This window comes from Phalacrocorax aristotelis, chromosome 2 (assembly GCF_949628215.1).
Source record: "Phalacrocorax aristotelis chromosome 2, bGulAri2.1, whole genome shotgun sequence".
Classification (NCBI taxonomy): Eukaryota; Metazoa; Chordata; class Aves; order Suliformes; family Phalacrocoracidae; genus Phalacrocorax; species Phalacrocorax aristotelis.
Genome location: NC_134277.1, coordinates 75031578 through 75036754, shown reverse-complemented (window position 1 = coordinate 75036754; position 5177 = coordinate 75031578).

Sequence of the window (5177 nt, the reverse complement as noted above, 5' to 3'; positions counted from 1 at the left end):
CTTTGTTGGATGAGGAAGGTAACCTTGCCAGGAAAGATGAGGAGAAGGCTGAGGTACTTAATGCTTTCTTTGCCTCAGTCTTTAATAGCCAGACTGGTCATCCTCAGGGTTGTCAGGCCCCTGGGCTGCGAGATGGAGATAGCATGCAGAATGAAGTCCCAGTTGTTGAAGAGGTGGCAGTCACCGACCTGCTCCTTCACCTGGATGTTCATAAGTCCATGGGGCCAGATGGGATCCACCCGAGGATACTGAGGGAGCTGGCAGAGGAGCTCGCCAAGCCACTCTCCATCATTTATCTGCAGTCCTGGTCAATCAGGGAGGTCCCAGATGACTGGAAACTAGCAAATGTGACGCCCCTCTATAAGAAGGGTCAGAAGGAGGATCTGGGGAACTGCAGGCCTGTCAGCCTGACCTCGGTGCCGGGAAAGGTCATGGAGCAGATCTTCTTGAATGCCATTATGCAGCACATGCAGGACAACCAGGGCATCGGGCTCAGCCAGCATGGGTTTATGAAAGGGAGGTCCTGCCTCACTAACCTGGTCTCCTTCTATGATAAGGTGACCCGCTTAGTAGATGAGGGGAAGGCTGTGGACGTTGTCTACTTGGACTTTAGTAAGGCCTTTGACACTGTCTCCCACAGCATTCTCCTGGAGAAGCTGGCTGCTCACAGCTTGGACAAGTGCACTCTGCGCTGGGTTAAAAACTGGCTGGATGGCCGAGCCCAGAGAGTGGTGGTGAATGGAGTCAAATCCAGTTGGCGGCCGGTCACGAGTAGTGTTCCCCAGGGCTCAGTGTTGGGGCCGGTGCTGTTCAATATCTTCATTGATGATCTGGATGAGGGGATTGAGTGCACCCTCAGTAAATCTGCAGATGACACCGAGCTGGGTGGAAGTGTTGATCTGCTGGAGGGCAGGAAGGCCCTACAGAGGCACCTGGACAGGCTGAATTGTTGGGCCAGAGCCAACGGTATGAGATTCAACAAGGCCAAGTGCTGGGTCCCGCACTTGGGTCACAACCACCCCAAGCAACGCTACAGGCTTGGGGAGGAGTGGCTGGAGAGCTGCCTGGAGGAAAAGGACCTGGGGGTGTTGGTTGACAGCCGGCTGAACATGAGCCAGCCGTGTGCTCAGGCAGCCAAGAAGGCCAATGGCATCCTGGCTTGTATCAGGAATAGTGTGGCTAGCAGGAGCAGGGAGGTGATCCTGCCCTTGTACTCAGCACTGGTGAGGCTGCACCTTGAGTCCTGTGTTCAGTTTTGGGCCCCTCACTAAAAGGAGGGCATTGAGGTGCTGGAGTGCATCCAAAGAAGGGCAACAAAGCTGGTGAAAGGTCTGGAGACAAGTCTTATGAGGAGCGGCTGAGGGAGCTGGGGTTGTTTAGTCTGGAGAAGAGGAGGCTGAAGGGAGACCTTATTGCTCCCTACGACTGTCTGAAAGGAGGCTGTAGCAAGGCGGAGATTGGTCTCTTGTCCCTTCTCCCTAGTAACAAGTGATAGAACGAGAGGAAATGGCCTCAAGCTGCACCAGCAGAAGTTTAGGTTGGATATTAGGAAAAACTTCTTCACCAAAAGGGTTGTCAAACATTGGAACAGGCTGTCCAGAGAAGTAGTTGTGTCACCATCTCTGGAGGTATTTAAAAGAAGGGTAGACGTGGTGCTTGAGGATATGGTGTAGTGGTGGACTTGGCAGTGATCGGTTAGCGGTTGAACTCGATGGTCTTAAGGGTCTTTTCCAACCTTAATTCTATGATTCTATGTATTTTTTTGATTATTGATTTGCATCATAATTACTCAGCTTGCTGTGTTTCTCCTGCTACAGTCAGATCCCATCTTGCCCAATGCACTGCTGTGTTCTGAAGTGGGCATTTCTCAAGTACAGGAGTCTGGCTGTGGTCATTAACTTCAGCAGAATTAGTCAGAATAAAGCAAGTGGTATGTGTAAAAAGCCAGCAGTTTGGGATATTAACGTTCCACTAGACAAGGCTGAAAGAATTAGACTTTTCTAGCTTTTCACAAGGTTTAGGCACCCCACCCATCCCTTTCCCCTCCAATATTAACTTTCAGCTGTGCGAAGGTGAAGACAACTGAGAGCTAGAGGCTGCATTTTAAGAGGAGGCAGCTCAAACTGCTGCAGCCAGAACTGCGATCTTTAATGGACAGAGATGGGCCAACAGGTCATGCAAGGACCTTGGTAGGAAACAAGGGAACCTCTTTTGACCTGTACCCCTCACTGGGAAACCTGCTCATGTCCTTGTGAGCACTGGCGGCACCAGCAGCACAAACATGTGTCCTGCTGCTGCCCAACACATGCTGATGCTGACCATGTCCCTTACCCCAGAACACCAGGGCTTTGGCGGTGTGAGACCATATACCAGCCCATTCCTGTATTACAGCAATTACTTCCCCACAGCTAAGAGGCTGCTCCACAGCTCCACTGCCTTCAGCAATCTCATAAATGCGGTCCTGGGGACAGGCAGCAACTCACATTTACAAACTCCCTCTGCTAGAAAAGTTTTGAAATCTATTAAAACCACTCTGCAATAAAGTTTCTGCTCTTTTTACAGGCTGAGCTTTGCTTTTCTTCTCTCACTTCTGGCATTCTCTTTTTATAGTTGGGAGTAGATAGAAAAAAGCAACAGCAGGAAGAAAATTGCACAGAGATGAACCTCAGCAATGTAGTCTTTCTATGTGGGTGAAAACTTACCCTCCTCTTTTGTTATTTGAATAATAAACCCTTCACAAGGCTTACGCTACCTGGCAACCACCAACGAAACAAGAGTTTCTGCTGGCTCTGGCCAATGCATTGCTTTGTACCAGTCTGCAGACCAGTATGAGCTCAGCATCCTAATCCATTTTAGGTGAAGACTCCATCACCCCTTCCTTTTGCTTGCCCTGTTAAATCCCATATCAGGCATGGCTATTGCGAACCGAGCCCTGCTTTGCAAAACTCAGGCAGGCTACTGAGCCTGTCATGCATGTAATTTCTCACCTGCGCTGGATCCTGGATACTGCATGAGCCATCTTCTTTTCTCAGGTGTATTTTAGCCTGTGAGTGCTGCATGGTAAACTGCAAAGCTACCAAGAAGCAGTATTGCTTTCACATTCCTGCTTCATCTCGTGGTTAATAAAAGTTAAACTTGCTGACACTATGAAACAGCATCCAGGGATGGTTGATAAGCTGTAAGTATTTATATTGGCACAGAGAAAGTTATAATCGTAAGTCTCAAATACGCAAGAGCCTGGAACTATAATTATCCACTAGATCTTAATGATGCTAAAGGTTAATAATGCTATGATGGTAAATGTTTCCACGGTTTTGCATCTTATGTCATATGTTTGGCCATAGTTTGACTCAAACTCTGTGACTTCCTTATTTACTGCAGAATTGTCAAGTTGCAGAAATAAAAGTCTGAAGAAACGCTACAAGAAGAGAAAACAAGCTTGGAATTTCTGAGATTATCTTTGCCTTTCACACTGAAACACGCTTTATTTAAAATAAAAACCTGTAGGCCTTCTAATGATCTACTTCTGCTACTAATTACCCCAAGCATACACCACAGTTATATCAAGACTGCACATTTTTAAGTGGAGTCCCTAAAACCTTTCGCGGAGAAGTAGAGCGTGTCAAGTGGGCAGCAGAGAAGTAAATTCTGTTTTTTCTCCTGTCCCCAGATTTTAATTTTTACTCCTTAGCTTAGAGATAAATTAGGGAAAATAAACACATTTTTCAAACCTAAACAACTCAGTTATGATTTATGCTTAGTCTCCAACTTTAGTCAAAATACAACAAGAAGGATTTATAAGGAATAAGATCAAGATAAATGCCAAAAAATATCATAATGTTGTACGATGAACGAATGGGCTGGCCTCTTGGAACAGCATGCTCAGTGCTGTTTATCCTAAAAAACTGGTTGTTGAATAACCAAAAGTTTTTCAGAAGGGATAACAAGGGCAAAGACCTAGAAAGGCTCAGATTTAAGTGATTAACCCCCCCCGAGTTTCTCACTCTAAGGAGGAGCTAGAAGTGGGAGATAAAAAAGTATAATAAATTATGAACAATTAAAGATGTAGAAATCCTGTTCTCCCTAACTAGCGATACGACAGCAAGGGGACAACTGATAGCTCTGAGAGGTGATGGCTTCAAAACTGTGAAAGAGGGCAAGAACTTCACAGAATGAGAAAGGACCTCTGCGCCCCAGGGGGCTGGTGAGCACAGCAAAATTCAGAGACAGACTAGACAGTTTATGTGGCTACTGAGAATAAAGTTACAAACAGTTATACAAATTTAAGAAGGGAGATTAAATGTTATGCTTCAGGCCTTAAGGCAGTCTGCAGTTATTAGAGATTAGGGTGGGACTGAGATAGAAAGGGTTATTGAATGGGGTTCTTGCACATCCTTCCACGTGGTACCCTTGGGGAGAGGATGCCAGACTGTATGTATGCACAGTCCATTTCAGGTGAGAGTTTTTGTAATGACAGAGCCCTTGCAGTTCACAAAGTAGCGGGACTGTATGGGTTTGCTTCAGAGATCATTAGGGTACCTGTCCTAGAAATTCTTGGTTTCTATTAATATTTGGGTGACAACATCCTGGAAGCAGTTTGGTACCGTCGCCATTTCCTCCCTACTTCTTTTATGGACACTTATTTGATTTATAGGATTTGGCTTTTGAATATAAGTTAGTGCTTTAGGATTCAGTTCACTTCTTGTTCACCAATAGTACCAAGGTAGAGTAGTCACAGGCACGCCATCCCACAGACTGCTCATGGTTATGCTTGAAGGTGCCGCGGCAGCACAAAGAACAGGTGTTGGCTTTGCCCTGCTAACATGGATGGGGTTTTCTTCTCAAAGGAGCAATAACCTGTTCCTGAAGCCGTTCTGCAAGAGGCCTGGTAATGCGCTGCAGAGCTGCTCCACGTGGGCATGCTCAGCTTGGCTCCTACCTCACCTCCAAAAACAGCACTCTGTGCTGCTGAGATACACAAACTACTGTTGCATTATCAACTGTGTCCATTAGAAAACAATTAGGCCCTGATCCCTCTTCTTTTATCTTTACGATCTCTGATGGGGGAGGGTATTCAGTCAATTAGCTGTTGATGCTGCACCAGCAGCTTTTTACTTGAAATTCCAGATAGACAAGTCAGGCCAGATTTTATTATTGTTAATCAATAAGTCTTGGAG